Here is a 19451-nt window from a genome sequence, read left to right as displayed (position 1 = left end):
TGACTATGCCTATGGCTAGTCAGGCAGCCTCGCCAAATAGTGGTGGAAACCAAACAATGAATCCTAATGTTGTCCCAGTTGGTCAGCGGATTGATTCCTAATCAACTGGTTAGGCCCATGGGACAACAGATTGACGATCACGGCTATGAGTCAATGTCCTTGGTGAAGTTAAGGACATGAAGAAGCACTACACTGATATGATCTCTAAACAGTATCGACAAATAGCTGTGGATGTCAATTTTCTTAAGAAGCAATAGAATTTGATAGAGAGCTGACGCCCTGAAGAGGGTGGCCCCTCAAGATTCAGCTGTAAGTGGTGTGGGGGCCAACATTTCCCTAGGAATTTCCCGAATGTCAAATATGATATTTGCGAGAAGTCTGGCCACTTAGCCCCTGCGTGTTGGAGTGAGATCAGTTCTCTCCAACAAGGGAGTAAACAACCAGGTCTAGTTAACCATCGCGCACAAGGGAATAATCTCCCGCAAGAAGATGTACCAAGGCAAATATTGCAAAGAGAAAAGGCTGTTGTAGAGGAGTTACCTCATGGCAGTGGAGTCGGCCTTATTGAGGCTATACGTGTCAATGATGCTGAAACTTCTAATCTACGAGCTGTAACAAGAGGTCAAAAGATTAAAGAGGGTGACAAGGGAATTGAAAAACCTGTCGAGGGAATCCCTAAGCAAGATGCTAGGGAAAAGCGAGTCCTGAATCCTGATAAGGAAGGTGGACCGTTAAGACCTGTTGGTAGTAAAGCCGACCCCGAGGAGGATAAAGGATTGCCAAGAAAGAAGGTAAAGGCTAAAAAAGAGGCACCAAAGCCAATTGAAAGACCAAAGGAGAGAATGGTTTGGCGCAAGAAGAGAACTTTGGATAATTATCACGACTTTGATCTATCAAGTTCCCTTTGCGAAGTCAAACCAGACATGAATCTCCTACAATTGATTAAACTTTCTCCAAGAGTATGGAAGGAATTGAAGAAAATCATGTGTATAGGGTATATAGTAGAACCTTTGGGCATAGCTAGAGTGGGGGAAGATTGGTTCAATCATGCTGAAAAGCATTGCCCTAAGGTTCCAACATATGTGGATGGAATATTAGTGGAGCACGCTATCGTGGACATTGGATCCTCCATCAATATCATAAGTTCAGACTTGATGGCGAGGTTAGGTCTAGAGATCCAAAAAGACGGCTTCACACTTCTTAGGATGGTTTATGATAGTCTAAGACAACTAGAAGGCTGCATTACTAAGGTCCATGTTATAGTTATGAGCGTGGAATGCTATCTGGACTTTGGGGTGATAAGGTTTGCAGAGCGTCCTAGCTATCGAGTTTTGCTAGGCAGGCCATGGATTCTACAGACAGACTGTCAAGTCAATATACCCGCTGGTCGAGTGATTCTAGGTCGAGGTGCCCATCGTGTAATAGTGGATGCTTACCCTGAGTCTCCTCAGAGTGAGAGAGCTCCACTATCCTCCACTGAACTAGAAATTGTAGATGATCCATCTGGTAGTGAGACGTCATCGAGTGATGGATCTAAGGAAGGGTCCACTACAGAGGATATTTATCAGATAACCTTGAATGAGTCGATAGAGCCTCATGATCGAATAAGAGACGCAGATGTTATTGAGCTGGATCTCGGCATGCTAAATGATTCGCAGCCAATTAAATTAGGGTCCATGCTCAGTTCGAAAGAAAGAGAGGATTATGTCCTTAATTCGAGAGTTCCGCGATATCTTTTCTTGGAGCTATGATATTCTTCGGGGCATTCCTCCCAGTCTAGTTGTGGATACTATTCCTGTAAAGAAAGGTACCCACCCTGTACATCAGAAAGTAAGGCATATGCCTTTTGAATTAAGGAACGGGTTGTACGAGGAACTATAGAAGTTGCGGAACCCTTTATTTTGGAAGAGTGCCATGATTCCACTTGTGGAGGGCACTTCGTTGGGTGGTTAATGGCACAGAAAGCTTTAAGAGCTGGATATTGATGGCCCTCCATCTTCCAAGATTCCTTTGAGTATGTTAAGAGATGTGATACATGTCAAAGACATGATAGTCGAGAGAATAGGAAGTATCCACTTACACTTATCATGGCTATCCTTCCATTTGAGAACTGGGGCATTGACTTTGTGGGTCCTATCACCCCGTCGTCTACTACTCAGAAAAGATACATTATAGTAGCAAGTGATTATTTTACAAAATGGTCAGAAGCATAGGCGACGAGGCAGGACAATGCAAAAGAGACTGTCAGTTTCCTACTTGAGCAAATTATCTGCCGATTTGGTCTACCAAAAGAAATAATATCGGACCGTGGAACTCACTTTTTAAATAAAGTGATTAAAAGTCTGACTGAAGCATGAAAAATTAAGCATAACAAGATTACCCCCTATAGTTCGCAAGCAAATGACAAGTCGAAAGTACCAATAAGCAGCTTGTGGGTATCCTATCCAAGATAGTCTCCGAAAAGAAGCGGGACTGGGATACAAAATTATATGTGGTGGTTTGGGTGTATAATACAACGTTTAAACGAGCCACTGGCCACACCCCATTCAAATTAGTTTATGGGGAGGAGTGTGTCTTGCCCTTAGAAATTGAGTTACCGACCATTAGATTCGCAATCAATCATTCTCTGGGTGATGAATATGCCCTATTTGAGCGGTTTACAACTATAGCCCACTTATACGAGCTCAAATTCAGAGTTTGTTGCACCAGGAGGTAGCTAAGCGTCGGATGAAACGGTTGCATGATCTGAGAGCAAAGAAATATACATTTAAAAAGAGGCAGTTAGTTCTATATTATGATGAGCGTAGGGAGCTGTTTCTAGGAAAGTTTGAATCTCGTTGGGATGGCCCTTACAAGATAGTTTGGATAGGTAAAAACCACCATTCTATTAGCTGATCTACAAGGAGTGGAATTTAAGAATAAGGTTAATTTTAATAAGATTAAACTTTATTATTTTTAAATATGCTAACACGCTAAATGCATTGCAGGTCCATGCTAGGGCTGATTTGAGACTTGTAGGAGAGCTTAAATCGGTTGATGGGGTGGTTAATTCCTTATTTGGAGCACCCATATCTTGAGCAAAGATATCATCAGGGGAGGTTTATCTAGTGGAGCAAGGGATATAAAATGATTGAGCAAGAAGACAGTACCTTTGTGTGGGAGATTAAAGTTTTCCGCCATCACTGTTTACAAATTTTGACAAGTATCCCTATTGAGTTTAATGAAGAAGGTGCGATGGAGCTGTCAGTTCATCTTCTAAATCTGTTGAACTTTGACTATCAAAATTACGAATAAGGGAGTTCTTGATGGCTGGCTGTGTAAAATTATGGACGTATACATTATACTTTGATGGAGCGTCCAGGGGCCCTAATAGAAAAGGAAGTGTTGGAGTAGTTATCCGAGATCCCCGATGTAGAGTTACAATGAAATTAGCTGTTTATCTCGAGGTAGGATTCACTAACAACATGGCCAAGTATAAAGCTCTGATTATGGGATTGAATATTGCTAAGAAAGGTGGTATTAGGTGGTTGTTAATAAAAGGGGATTCCCAGCTAATCTTAAATCAACTCGATGGGACATATACAGTCTGGAATCCTCTCCTTCATATGTATCATCGAACTGCTATAACCCTACTTGATGAATTTGAGAGCATATCTCTTTAACTGATTCCACGTTATTGGAATTAGTTTGCAGATTCCTTAGCTAATTTTGCTTATGAAGAGGACCTCTTTTTCAACTGTGGTCCTGGTCCAGATGTTGCTATTGATAATGAGACAGGACCTGGTCGCTTGTGGGAAATGTTATCAGACCATGCGTTATATGGCAGGCAATGGTTGATATGGCTAATGCAAAGAGTAGCCAAGACCCATCTACCGTTGTTATCTTGGACCCATAGGTTGATCTGAAGACATGTTATGCGTACGCCTCTTGTCATATATGCAGGATGTATGGGCCATAATTTGATGCATTTAGTTTAGGGCTGAGAACCCTATTTTTCCCCTTGGAATAGAGTGTATTTGCGTATATCTGCCTTCTTCCAAGGAGAGATCTCTATGAGCTATTTTGTTTGATTCCATTAGGCCAAGAGGGCCAGTTGCTTTAAGTAGTTAATGTCTGATTTCTTTAGGCTAAGAGGGCTAGTTTTTTTTCAGGTTTTAATAATCTATCTCTTTAGGCCAAGACGTCCCTATCTCTATTTGGTGCATGTACATTTAATGCTTTGTTGTTTTAGTGATTGCACCATACAAGTTGACGAAGTCGCTGGAGAGAGCCTTTGCTGCGAAGAAGCTTCTTGTGGCCATTCCAGGTGGTTTCATCCCCTTTTCTAGTTTTTCCCTTAAGCAATTAATGATATATGTGAGGGTGAGGGTTTTCTTTCTTGTTGGGGACCGGCAATTGAGGCATGAAGTCCCAGGTTTAGGTTCGGTATATCTGGGGGAGGTTTGAGTAGTCATTGCCTCCTGCAAGGCATTGCCAGGCATTGAAAGACCTATTTTAGAAGGCAGTTCTAGTGACCCTGTTCGCCAGCCTGCTAGGCGGCCATTCTATGAGTTCCTATTAGTTGTGAGGCAGTTAGAGAAGCCTACTAAAATAATGATGGAAAGAGACAAAACCCTAAAGATCTAAAAGACAATATATGAATATACAGAGGTGTGTAAAAAGGGGTTTTACCCCTATAAAAATAGAAGATGAAAGAAAGAAAAATCCTTGAGCTGTTGTTTATCGCCTTGCAAAGGCCTGGTAGGTTCCTGGGGATGAGACAAGATCCGGGGCCATGCCTTGTCTTCCTTGGGGTGACATCTTGCCATAAAAGAAGAAAATAAAAGAAGGTTGGAGCGAAAATAAAAGTGAGCGTTAGAAAAGGATTAAGTGTCGCCTTGCGAGGGCTTGGTAGGTTTTCAGGTATCGAGACAGGTGTTGAGGCCGATGCCCTGTTCTCCTTAGGTCACTACGCTCAGCTCCCTCCTTTTTACACGCTCGAATATGGAAAATGAAAGCCTAAAGAAAAAAATTGTGCTAAAAAAGAAAATATTTCATGATCAGGCTATAGAAGTCCTCGCCTCTAGTAGGAGTTCCTGGTTGAGTTGTCCTCGCCTCTAGTAGGAGTTCCTGGTTAAGTTGTCCTTAGTTAGGTAGGTAGTTCAGACCACCACTTAGGATGACTTATTTGATCGTTCTTTTTTAGCTTGGTTGTGTTGGAGCAGTTGGTTAGCGAATGGCTTCAGACTTTCTATCAGATTATGCTGGGCCTACTCCTCGTGGATTTCATACCTTCGTTTTGTCAAGGGGTAGGGTATGAGCCGTGATGTGTTGTGTTGTGTATTTCTTGTATCAGCTTGATGCTCCTTTTTGTTGTTTATGTGCAGATCTCTTCGTGGGATTCGAGGGGCTGAGTCGCCCTATCCCGTGGTGGTCGCCAATGACAGATGATTTTTTATAATGAGAAGTGCTTAAAAATAGCCAAAATTTACAAATATCCGAGGAAAAATAGACTTCCTCGAAGGCATCAGTGGCAATCAGTACGATTTTAAGCGACAATGTCCCAAAAATGCTTAAAAGACTCACTTCACGATAGTTGGAGACTTTTCATAATTTTTTGGTGTGTGAGACAAGACCCTAGGAGATGCCCGGTAGTGGAGGACTTCAAGACGGACGCCCAAGAATTTTCAGATCAAGAATCAGACACCGGACGTGGAAGGGGGAGTGCTCGTGAGGCCAAGCCCAAATTGGCAATAGGTGGAAATGGACTTTAGGAGAGCCCAAAGGGTGACCCTTTGGGGCTCCCCTTGGGAGCCCAAAATTTGGAAAAACGTGGGGTGGGGGGGGTTGGGTGGGGGGGGGGGGGGGGGGGGCGGTTTGCACTGATTAGAGAAGAAGGTGCCATCATCACGAATGGAGGGAGAGATAGATTCCGGGCCTGTGAACAACCCCCCAACTGATCTCATGGCTGTTCTTCTTCCTATCTTCGCTCTCCATCGCCGGTTTCTGCCCATCAATTGGCTGCCTGATTGTGGAGAACAAAAACTAGTCTTTCTCTCTCCTCCCTCTCTCTCTTGCATAGAGGCAATTCATGTGCAAGAAATCAAGAAGAAGAGGGGCTGAAGAATGCTTGTCCGGCGGTGATCGGATTGCTTCAAGATGAAGTGAAGCCTGAGGAAAGAGGTTCAACACTGAAGAATGGTTGTTGGTTGGTCCGTGGGCTGCTTATAATAATTATTAAAAAATTTGCAACACGCAAGACACGCGGTATGCTTCAATTTTACAAAGAAATTTGATTGTTTTTGTTGTTTCATGGTCCAAATGTTGTTCATATGTAATGAAATTTTGTTTGAACCTTGTTTACATCATGATTGAGGGATGTAACTATAGAAACACAGAACCCATAATGATTTAGAGCCGTTATTAATTCTTTAAAACCCGTAAAATATCATTTTTTATGGAAATTAGTGGTTTTTTTATTTTGAGTTGGAGAAAAGGGATGGAAATGGAATAAAATCAGAGAAAATGTTAAGTTTCAGTCAAAATGATAAGCCAATACCAATAAATTAGAAAATACCTATTTTTCATGAATACTAAATAGAAAAAATAGCAAAAAATAAAGAAAATTGGGATTTTCGCACTCAAAAAATATGGAAAAATAAGATTTATGTGCATGAATGTTTGGCAAGGTTAAAGCATGAGGTAAAGCCTCAGTTTGGCCTTGTCTTTTGTGTTATAGTCCTTATGTATTTCTTTTTACATACAAAAATGATACAAAACAACCATTTACACCTATGCACCGCAGTGACACCTAAACGGTAAGGGGGGGGATGAAGTTTGTGCGACGATCTAATTGCTAAAAAGATAAAAATTTTGATTTTCCTCTTTGTGCATAGCATTTAGGGATCATTTCATAATTAAATATAGGTGACTAGTAGCATGGAAGTTCCGGTGCTAGTCCCAAAAGCAGTGCAGCACATAATGCTTAGTTAAAATTCATGAAAGGGCTGTTTTTCGCACCTCACATGGCTGGTTTTTTAATCATAAAATGGTTGTGGCACAATTGTCATACACCTTGCATCAAGCATGCCACGTGGTATCTCCTAGAATGTATTGCACTTGTTTGATAAACTTTGACCAACGCTAAGAGGACAGGAAACCTAAGCCGTAGGTTTAGATGGGTGCTTCAGTGGGGAAAGTCTTGTGAGGCAAATAAAAATCTCCTAGAACGCTAAATTATGAAAGAGTGGAGTTTGTGCGAATGTCATATGTGTTAGCGACGCATCTTGGGGCTAATCCCCAAGGTGTAGGAGAGTTGCAGTGAAGCCGCGACAATCCGCCGAGAGGTGCTTCCCTATGTGTGTATTACGAGGCATTATGCCTATATGTTATGGAATCTCCCTTTGAGAAGCAGGGAAGGTGAACGTTGGACTACATATTGGATACAAACGCAAAATCCGTCATAAGCATTTAGTACAAAGTGAGGTTTAGACACTCCTGGCCCGTGTAATATTTTCGCTCGAAATATTTAGGAGCTTTGATCACCGCATGCCATGAAAAAACTATGCAAAAGCATCTCCCGCATCGACTAAATATTGGGAACTAAATCCTTACCTTGCACGCGCAACAATGAGGACAGGAACACCCTTTTTGAAGGGGAAATTGGATAATAATGAAAATTTAGGCAAATTTTTTTTACTAATTATCCCTTCCCCCAGCCGATGCATGGCTGGAGGAGAGGGAGTGGGAGAAGAAGGCATAGTGGTGGAGTGTGGTGTATGAGGGGGAAGGCATGCACCAGCCACGTGGTGGCCACCATCTCCCTCCCCCCTTGCACTATAAAAACACCCCTTAGTGTGGCACAAGGGGGATTAGAGAGAGGAGGCTGCTGCGCTGACGATCAAAGGGAGAGAAAGAGGGCGTTGTCATTGCCGCCAGGAGGGAGCCGTAAAAAACCGCCAGCCTGCCATGCCCAGTCCGCCGCGCTGCTGCCATACCACTGCCATCGTCCTAATCACCCCCCCCCCCCCCCCTATCAACAATCTTTTCCTCTTCCCAATCATTGGGGCCCTTCCACATCGACTCTATTCAAAATCAAAAGCTTCTTAGAAGCTTTTAAGGATAAGGGCCATAAGCCTTGTTCCTACGTGCCCTTCCCCAGGTTTAAAACCGGAATCATAAAGCTCCAATTCCTACGTGAGGAGAAGGTATCGACCTACATGCAGACTCGGTGAGCGAGAGTAAAGGCTAGAAGGAATCCGCAAAGTCCATAATTATGTCTACGATGGCTCCCAAGAAGATGCAAGGTGCACCCGCCGCGGGAGGTTCTTCCCCGAACATACACGTGGACATCCCCACGGATCCACAAGCCCAAGTTTTATGATTTTAATCCCACATATAAGAAATTCTTTAAGCACGCTTAATTCCATAGGGAGAATGCATTTTACGCTTATCGTTAATTCATGTGGTAGCGATAAAAGTACATTTGATAAATTATCTCTTTGAACGATGGACAAGGGTTGGTGCATGTCATGAAAATTGGATCATTTGCATTTCCAAAAGTTGCGAACATAAACTACTTGTCTGTCTTAGGAACTTAGCTGCATATTGCTTTTTTGTGCACTTCAAAGGTAACAAGCCTAAGCGCATATTGCTTACAGTTAGAAGTTGAAATTGTTAAGTGCATCCTTGATTGCCTGTGAAAGAACAAGCGTATCTTGCATTTAGTCAATAACTTCCTTGTTATGCCTTGCATGGAAAGAATTGTTAACGTCCATTGCACGGCACGAAAATGAAACAATGGACATTGCATGTTGTATGCAAGGACACTTTGGAATGGATTAAGGTTGCATGGTACATAATTGTCTTGTATGAACTTCATTAACGATGATGTATCTAGAAAAGGGTGCATGTTACATATTCCTCATGCGTAAGTTCCATTCATCAAAGTTGAAATTAGAAAAGATCGCATATCATATCAAAGCATGAAATTCAATGGCTTAGACAAAAGGTTGTAGGCATAATTTCTTGATGTAAAACCTAGTAGATCCTATGTAAGTTACTCTCCAAATTATCATGCGTAATGACTTTAGCAAGTAAAGTTAGGATTATTGCAAACCTTTTGGTGCGTAGAAGTAATGAATCGCATGTTTACATGTATTGTGATGTCTTGCAAACTAGTTTAGCATCTCTAGGAAAGGATCGCCCTTGTCGCAAGACAAGTAGGTCAATCTGCCCAAATCACTTGTGATATTATAAGTGTTAGGGTTTCGTATAGGCATAACTAGTCGACACGATAAACACGTCAAGTACTAGCTAGGGATTGGCATATCAAAAATGCAGCCTAGTATCATACTTGGATGCCAAGTCGAATCCCTCAAACACAAAGGTCCTACCCACATTCACGGAATGATTGGGTCAATTGGATGCCCATGCAAACAACGATCTAGGGTTTCTACCCTAAGGATTGACCGACCTAATGTTAAAACTCAGATTGAGTTGGAAACCCCATGACCGTCACGTTGGCCTAGTACAATTAGGGTTGGGTTGGGTAAGAAGACACCCTAAACCGTGCATTCCTTGACCAAGAAACGTCGTTCAATGGGAGAAATGATCCCATGAGATAGATGCGACACTTGTGCAACAAGTAGCAACGTCGTATGGCCTTGTGGTTTAATCACAAGATAGATTTGCCATTCCTTGGAATAAGGTCGGCAGGTTCTAGCACAAGTCTAACTTGCAAGAGGATGAGTTGACATCCTGTTACATCACCTTTCTTGGGCTGATTTGCCAAGTTAAGGGAAGTTATGTATTTGCTTGGTAAGCAAAGGATCAATCAAGTTAGAGCGACATGGTCACCAGGATTTACTGTTAAATTATGAAACCTAAGGTGTTGATTAAGTTGGGTTAACAAGGTTTGACCCTAACCCAAGGACAAAAGGGTGAACAAACAAACCCTTGGGGATCTTGCCAAGTCGCAATTGATCCCGGATCGAATGCTGGATGCATTTGGAGAGAAGGATTCACTCCTTAGAAGTTAGCCAAATAAACGACCATTGGATTGATTGTGCTTGTAACAGTTTAGGAGCACTGTTTGCATTGTTTGCTCAAGGAACTAAAGATGGAAAGATAACTAATGCTTCAGGTTGAAGGCCTGAAGGGAGAGGCAGCATCAGTTACCCCCGACTATCTGCCTGACCCTAACCAAGGGGGTTGTTAGTCGCGCCAGGAATGTGGACCGAACCCGCCGCGAGAGGTCTCTCCATTGGACACTACTTGGAGCATGAGGATGCTTGGGTGCCGAGGGGACTCTGTCGTAAATCCCTTGCCTTCCCAGCCCTACACAAGAGGCCAACGTGACTCGAGATTAGATCTCAAGGCCCCCATACTAGTCTACAAGCGGAAACTTGGATTAGTAATCCATGTGGATTGCTGGATTGCCTTCGGGTGGATTATGAATAGCCTTCGGGCGGTTTATGGATTAGCCTATGGGCTGCATTATATGGATGTATTCCAAAGATAAATAAGATAACCTATTGAAAAGGAACTTGTTTGACACTGTTTTTCTATGTCAAGTGCTAAGATTACGTGAAGGAACCGATGTCTAACTGGCTAATGAAGGAAGATGTTTTATGCATGTCCAACAAAATGTGGTAGGTAATTAGACAACTAAAGCAACCATGAGAGAAGTGCGGTGGATGTGGCCATGGGTTCATCCTACGAATGGGTGGTCCCAGTTGGCCAGGAACTTTTCTCAAATGAAATTGATAGCAGGAAACTTTTTTTCGAAGGAAATGAACAGCAAGGGCGTTGACCTTAAGTCTAGATTACTAGAATCCCAATTTATGCTGTTTTAGGGGAACGGAATGGGACTATGCCTTATAGGCAGAGAGGTTGAGCTTTGCATCCTTCTCGTTTCCCATTCTCCTTGAACCAAGTGCAACATGAATCCGCTTCGACCCTGACATTTCTGCGTAAAGTAGTTCACCTGGGGTTCGACGCTAGCTACCATTCTAGGAGTTTGACCACTAGGAAAACCCTGATTCAAGTCGGTCCTAGGTGGAAACGGCCGGAATACTTCCGCTACATGGCAGACTCGGAAGGACCTAGATCGCAAACCCCATAACATTCCATGGGAGTGCCGGGCGGAGCTTTCTAGACCCTCTTTCCGATGGGCTGCTAAGACATGTCCTGCAAGCGAGTGGGTGGACACGTTATAGTTGGAATCAGAGCGACCAACGAAGGATCTGTCTTTATAAGAAAACTTAATAAGAAGAAGTAAAGCAAATGTTGTTGTTAAGAACATTTCCTTACTTATCGATGTTGTCTTGCAGAGTCATGAAGCATGGAACATATTCTTGGTATTCCAGGTCATGTTTATGACCGCGATGTGTGCTTCAGATTATCGACAAAGGCTCGATATGATGAATATCCTAGACCGCATCTACAATCCATCGCCCTTGTACATGGAACGGAGATGGATGGGTGTTTCAAGGATCTATTACATAGCTGCCCACTGACTTGCGTACCTTCGAATTAACTTGAAGAGAATCAAGTGGATGGAGGACCTAAAGATTGTGAAGCTATTCGTCTTTGTTGAGGCTCACGCAAACGTGACCCTGCATGTCGGAGGTTGAAGGGTTAACCAAAATAAGTATGTGTACGAGCAAGTGACTCGAGTAATCCCTACCGACAAAATTAAGGTGTTGGGATGTCATGAGAAGAACGGATATCAATGGAAAAGATATCCCAATCTTCCAATGACCTATCGATTCGTGAAAATCCATGATCCCAATCCATACTACTACTCAGTTCTTGTAGCTGAATGTAACACAATCTTATTCTCCTCGAATTAATGTATCAGCTTGTTCCATCGCCCCAAGAAATATTGTACTCAAAAGGGCTATGTCCATATGAATGAAATAAGACTTCTTTTTATCAATGATTGTCTTGAATGTGTATATTGATAAAGAAGTAAAGTGATTTGGTCACTTGGCTAAAAGCTGAAAGTGGACATGTAATGTAATGTGGAATTTGACTTCGGTCCAATTCAGGGTCATGTCATTCGGGCTGACAAATGCACCTGCCACCTTCAACAGGTTAATGCAGGATATCTTTAGGCCATATCTTGATGACTTTATACTCATCTTCTTCGACGATACCCTCGTCTACTCCAAACAGGAAGAAGATCATGAACCCCAGTTTCGGATTGTCCTTGAGATAATGAGGGCACACAAGCTTTATGCCAAGATGAAGAAGTGTGCATTCTTCAAACGTCAGATTGAATATTTGGGATTCATCGTGTCAGCGGAAGGAATCTCAGTGGATCCTGCCAAAGTCAAAGATATTCTGGAATGGCCAATACCAACAACTGTCAAAGAAATACGCAGTTTTCTTGGATTGAAAGGATGGTATAGGGTCTTTATCAAAAACTATGCTTTGATTGCAACACCTTTGACAGATCTACTGAAGAAGCAAACATCGATTGTATGGTCAACTGCCGAACAATCTAGCTTTGATAGATTAAAGCAAAGTTTGGTATCAGCACCTATCCTGAAACTTCCGGATCTTAGTAAGGAGTTCGAAGTAGTAACTAATGCTAGCACACTTGCCTTAGGATGTGTGCTTATGCAAGAAGGTCATCCTGTAGCATACTCTTCAAGAAAACTGAAGATCCATGAGAAGAATTATGCTACCCATGATCTAGAGCTGTTAGCTATCATCCATGCTCTAAATATTTGGAAACACTACCTGCTGGGTAACAAGTTTACCCTAATGAAGGATCATAAAAGTCACAAATGGATATTTACCCAAAATGAGCTCAACATGAGGCAACGTCGATGGATTGAAGTGTTGGAGGAGTATGATTTTGAAATCAAAGGAGAATGTAGTTGCCGATGCACTCAATAGCAAGGTGTTCCTAAATTCTCTAATCTTGTAGAATCCATCAATAGCTAGATCTCTAGCCACAAAGGTATCCATGCCAAACAACCTGATACTTGAGCTAGCTAGAGAAGAAGCTTGCCATGATCCAACCTATCAAAAGATGCTAAGGGAGATCCCTATCAAGGATCAAGACACGAAGCTACAGGTTAAGTATAACGAATTCTCTATCAATAGTGGACTTGTCTACTATAGAACGAGATTATGTATACCGGCAAGCCAGTCACTCAAGAAAAAGATACTTTGGGAAGCTCATGATTCCCCTTTCTCAGGATATCCTGGCTATGCTAAGACCTTCAATGCAGTCAAAAAGAGCTACTATTGGGAAAGGCTTAAAGGTGACGTTCACGTATTAAGGCCGAACATGTCAAAATGCCAGGAAAGTTGCAACTACTTGAAATTCCCCAAATCAAATGGGAATTCATCAGTATGGACTTTGTTGTTGGCCTACCCCAGGTCCAGGGAGGATACAACTCCATTATGGTTGTGGTTGATATGCTCACCAAGGTTGCACATCTTATTCTTGTTAAGACAAACTATAAAGCCTCAGACATTGCAAGGTTGTTCATCAAGGAGATACTCAAACTGCATGGGTTGCCCCGAAGAATCATTAGTGATCGTGATTCTCTCTTCACATCACACTTCTAGAGAGCTATCTTTGAAGCCATTGGGACTCAACTCTATTTTAGTACAGCCTACCATTCTCAAACCGATGGTCAAATGGAGCGAGTCAACCAAGTCATCGAGGATATGCTAAGGGCACACTGCTGCCGTGAACCAAAAAGGTGGATTCAATACTTGCCACCCCTTGAGTTTGCCTACAATGCCTCCTACCAACAAAGCATTCAGATGACCCCTTTTCAAGCATTGTATGGGCACGACTGTCGATGTCCTTCAAACTTCTCAGATCCAACCCTGAAAGTTGAAGCTTCAAGGCAGATGCTGGAAGATATGGATAACCAAATGAAGTCAATAATACAGGACATCCAAGCCGCCAAGGATAGACAGAAGGCATACGCAGATTTGAAACAGCAAGATAGAACCTTCGCTAAAGGAAGCATGGTCTTCATTCACATACACCCAAAAAAGAGTTCCCTATCCTTAGGAGAATGCAAGAAGCTTAGTCCAAGGTATTGTGGACCCTACAAGATTCTCAAGTGCTTAGGGCCTAACGCTTATAGACTTCAACTCCTTGAGAACCTAAAGGTTCATAATGTATTCCACATTAGCCTACTGAAGAAGTATGTACCTAATCCTAGAGCCATGTACTTGATGATCAACAAGTTGTAATGCCTAGCCAAGGAGTCTTTGAGCTACGGCCTGACAGGATCTTGGATGTTAGGCAGAGACAATTGAGATCCAGAACCTTGAGAGAATGCCTCATCCAATGGAAAGATTATCCCGAGTAGGATGCCACTTGGATGGATGAAAGCACTCTCAACCAACAATACCCCCAGTTCTTCTTGAGATGATGACATCTCGATTCCTCCAAGGGGGAGAGAATGTAATATTTCTGCTCGAAATATTTAGGAGCTTTGATCACCGCACGCTGCGAAAAAACTATGCAAAATCATCTCCTGCGTCAACTAAATATCGGCAGTTAAATCCTTACCCCGCACGCGCAACAATGAGGCCATCCACATTGTGCAATTGAGGCCGAGGTTTAAGACCACAAAACCGCAGGGGAACACCCTTTTTGAAGGGGCAATTGGAAAATAATGAAAATTTGGGAAAAAAAATTTACTAATTATCCCTTCCCCAACCAATGCATGGCTGGAGGAGAGGGAGTGGGAGAAGGAGCCATAGTGGTGGAGTGTGGTGTATGAGGGGGGAGGCATGCACCAGCCACGTGGTGGCCACCATCTCCCCCCCCCCCTTGCACTATAAAAACACCCCTTAATGTGGCACAAGGGGGATTAGAGAGAGGAGGCTACTGCGTTGAAGATCGAAGGGAGAGAAAGAGGGTGTTGTCGCCGCCGCCGTGAGGGAGCCGCAAAAAACCGCCAGCCTGCCACGCCAAGTCCGCCGCGCCGTTGCTATACCACTACCATCGTCCTATCACCCCCCCCCCCCCCCCATCAAAAATCTTTTCCTCTTCCCAATCATTGGGTCCCTTCCACTCGACTCTGTTCAAAATCAGAAGCTTCTTAGAAGTTTCTTTAAGAAGCTTCTAAGGATAAGATCCATAAGCCTTGTTCCTACATGCCCTTCCATGGGTTTAAAACCGGGTTGGTAAAGCTCCAATTCCTACACGAGGAGAAGGTATCGACCTACAAGCAGTCTCAGAGAGCGAGAGTAAAGGCTAGAAGGAATCCGTGGATTCCATAATTACGTCTACGATGGCTCCCAAGAAGATGCAAGGCGCATCCGCAGGAGGTTCTTCCCCGAACATACACATGGACATCCCCACGGATCCACAAGCCCAGGTTTTACGATTTTAATCCCACGTATAAGAAATGATTTAAGCACACTTCATTCCATAGGGAGAATGCATTTTACGCTAATCGTTAATTCATGTGGTAGTAATAAAAGCACATTTGATAAATTATCTCTTTTAACGATGTACAAGGGTTGGTGCATGTCATGAAAATTGGATCGTTTGCATTTCCAAAAGTTGCAAACATAAACTACTTGTCTGTCTTAGGAGCTTAGCTGCATGCTGCTTTTTCGTGCACTTCGAAGGTAACAAGCCTAAGCGCATATTTCTTAGAGTTAGAAGTTGAAATTGTTAAGTGCATCCTTGATTGGCCGTGAAAGAACAAGCGTATCTTGCATTTAGTCAATGACTTCCTTGTTATGCCTTGCATGGAAAGAATTGTTAATGTCCGTTGCACGACATGAAAATGAAACAATGGACATTGCATGTTGTATGCAAGGACACTTGTGGAATGGATTAAGGTTGCATGGTACATAACCGTCTTTCATGAACTTCATTAACGATGATGTATCTAGAAAAGGGTGCATGTTACATATTCCTCATGCGTAAGTTCCATTCATCAAAGTTGAAATTAGAAAAGATCGCATATCATATCAAAGCATGAAATTCAATGGCTTAGACAAAAGGTTGTAGGCATAATTTCTTGATGTAAAACCTAGTAGGTCCTATGTAAGCTACTCTCCAAATTATCATGTGTAATGACTTTAGCAAGTAAAGTTAGGGTTATTGCAAACCTTTTGGTGCGTAGAAGTAATGAATCACATGTTTACATGTATTGTGACGTCTTGCAAACTAGTTTAGCATCTCTAGGAAAGGATCGTCCTTGTCGCAAGACAAGTAGGTCAATCTGCCCAAATCACTTGTGATATTATAAGTGTTAGGGTTTCGTATAGGCATAACTAGTCGACACGATAAACACGTCAAGTACTAGCTAGGGATTGGCATGTCAGAAATGCAGCCTAGTATCATATTTGGATGCCAAGTCGAATCCCTCAAACACAAAGGTCCTACCCACATTCACGGAATGATTGGGTCAATTGGATGCCCATGCAAACAACGATCTAGGGTTTCTACCCTAAGGACCTAATGTTAAAACTCGGATTGAGTTGGAAACCCCATGACCATCGTCGGCCTAGTACAATTAGGGTTGGGTCGGGTAAGAAGACACCCTAAACCGTGCATTCCTTGACCAAGAAACGCCGTTCAATGGGAGAAATGATCCCATGAGATAGATGCGACACTTGTGCAACAAGTAGCAACGTCGCATGGCCTTGTGGTTTAATCACAAGATAGATTTGCCATTCCTTGGAATAAGGTTGGCAGCTTCTAGCACAAGTCTAACTTGCAAGAGGATGAGTTGACATCCTGTTACATCACCTTTCTTGGGCTGATTTGCCAAGTTAAGGGAAGTTATGTATTTGCTTGGTAAGCAAAGGATCAATCAAGTTAGAGTGACATGATCTCCAGGATTTACTGTTAAATTATGAAACCTAAGGTGTTGATTAAGTTGGGTTAACAAGGTATGACCCTAACCCAAGGACAAAAGGGTGAACAAACAAACCCTTGGGGATCTTGCCAAATCGCAATTGATCCCGGATCGAATGTTGGATGCATTCGGAGAGAAGTATTCACTCCTTAGAAGTTAGCCAAATAAATGACCACTGGATTTATTGTGCTTGTAATAGTTTAGGAGCAATGTTTGCATTGTTTGCTCAAGGAACTAAAGATGGAAAGATAACTCATGCTTCAAGTTGAAGGCCTGAAGGGAGAGGCAGCATCAGTTACCCACGACTGTCTTCCTGACCCTAACCAAGGGGTTTGTTAGCCGCGCCGGGAAGGTGGACCAAACCTGCCGTGAGAGGTCTCTCCATTGGACACTACTTGGAGCAGGAGGACGCTTGGGTGCTAAGGGGGGCTCTGGCCGTAAATCCCTTGCCTTCCGGGCCTTGCACAAGAGGCCAGCGTGACTCGGGATTGGATCTCGAGGCTCGCATACTAGTCTATGGGCGGAAACTTGGATTAGTAATCCCTGTGGATTGCTGGATTGCCTTCGGGTGGATTATGAATAGCGTTCGGGTGGTTTATGGATTAGCCTACGAGCTAGATTATATGGATGTATTCCAAAGATAAATAAGATAACCTGTTGAAAAGGAACTTGTTTGACACTGTTTTTCTATGTCAAGTGCTAAGATTACATGAAGGAACCGGTATCTAACTGGATAATTAAGGAAGTTGTTTTATGCATGTCCAACTAAATGTGGTAGGTAATTAGACAACTAAAGCAACAATGAGGAAAGTGCGGTGGATGTGGCCATGGGTCCGTCCTATAGATGGGTGGTCCTGGTTGACCGGGAACTTTTCTCAAATGAAATTGACAGCAGGGAACTTTTTTTCGAAGGAAATGAACAACAAGGGCGTTGACCTTAAGTCTAGATTACTAGAATCCCAATTTATGCTGTTTTAGGGGAACGGAATGGGACTATGCCTTATGGGCAAAGAGGTCGAGCTTTGCATCCTTCTCGTTTCCCATTCTCCTTGAACCAAGTGCAGCATGAATCCGCTTTGACCCTGACGTTTCTGCATAAAGTAGTTCACCTGGGGTTTGACGCTAGCTGCCGTTCTAGGAGTTTGACCACTAGGAAAACCCTGATTCAGGTTGGTCCTAGGTGGGAACGGCCGGAATACTTCTGTTACATGGTAGACATGAAAGGACATAGATTGCAAACCCCATAACATTCCATGGGAGTGCCGGGCGGAGCTTTCTAGACCCTCTTTCCGATGGGCTGCTAAGACGTGTCCTGCAACCGAATGGGTGGACACGTTACAGCCCGCGAGGCCGTGTGATGGGGTTGTCTGTCATATGCATGAGATCCGACTATTGCCATAGCTAGTGCTGGCCCATTTTAGATCCCATCAAAGTAAGAAAAGGTTGAGACATACACATCAAAGTATCCATGAAACCCAACCACATCATAAATACATCCAAGAGTATAAGTATCCAATGAAGCTTCAATACCCATAAGTGAGTAAGCATGGAAGCTCAAAGCAACCAAAGGCTAAGTACATCAAATATAGCTCAAATCAAAGTGTCAAGGAATGTCATAACCATATCCAATCTCATACATCAATGCTAGACATCACCATAGACATGTAGCATACCTGAAATACCATGTAAACACATTGGCATGATAGGTATAAGGTATCCAAGCTCAAAGGCAAATCAGCCTACAATCATGAATCTTTGCAAAATGAATAGTGTGTGCATAAACCAAGAGAGCATAAAGAGTTTCACACTGACTCAAAGATCCAAGATTTGCAATGTAAATACAAATGGCTCTTACTAGAAGTAAATTTAAAATTTCCAAGAGCATGAAAAAGCTCAGTACATCAAGTATATAGCATCTGGGTGCCCAAAGACATGAATCAATACATCTGCAAGCATATACCAACAATAAGCCTTCAAGCCACAAGTGAAGAATTAGCACATCAATATGCCGCTATCAAAGTGCATTCAATCAAGCTTATATATAAAGCTCTAAGCTCATCATAAGCATATCTAGGCATATACATCAATGCCAAGCATCAATACATATATATAGAATCCCCAACCACTGATGCTTGTATGCATGTAATACATAGAACGATGGTTCAGTACATCGTTGATTGAGTAAGCCTAGGGGTTATCTTTCATAACAATAGCAATTTTGTAACTAATAGGTGCAAATACGGTTGTGTTTATATAGGTTTGAAAAAAAAAAGAAGCAACAAATCTTTTGGTTTTTGGTAGAAGTGCAAACTAAATGATTTTAATACTACACTAATGGTCACACCAAATAACCAACTTAGTGAGAGCATAAGCATCAAGTCTGAAAAGTCCAAGCAATTCAAGTGAGGCCCCTTGTTCTTTTCTATGCTAACTAAATAATTAAGAATGCCATGAGCAAGGATCATATGGCTTGATTAACTACAAATTAGATAAGCTACGACAATGGCAAATTTAAATAGAAGCTTAAGGTCTATTTCTAATAATCGTTTAGTTTTGGACTTTTCCTATTAACTCAAAAGAAATAAATGTAACTAAAAATATTTAAAA

Source organism: Lygodium microphyllum, chromosome 18 (assembly GCF_053477565.2).
Source record: "Lygodium microphyllum isolate KBCC chromosome 18, Lygodium_microphyllum_v1.1.10, whole genome shotgun sequence".
NCBI lineage: Eukaryota > Viridiplantae > Streptophyta > Polypodiopsida > Schizaeales > Lygodiaceae > Lygodium > Lygodium microphyllum.
The sequence above is the reverse complement of the archived record's forward strand: the minus strand, read 5'-3'. Positions refer to the sequence as shown.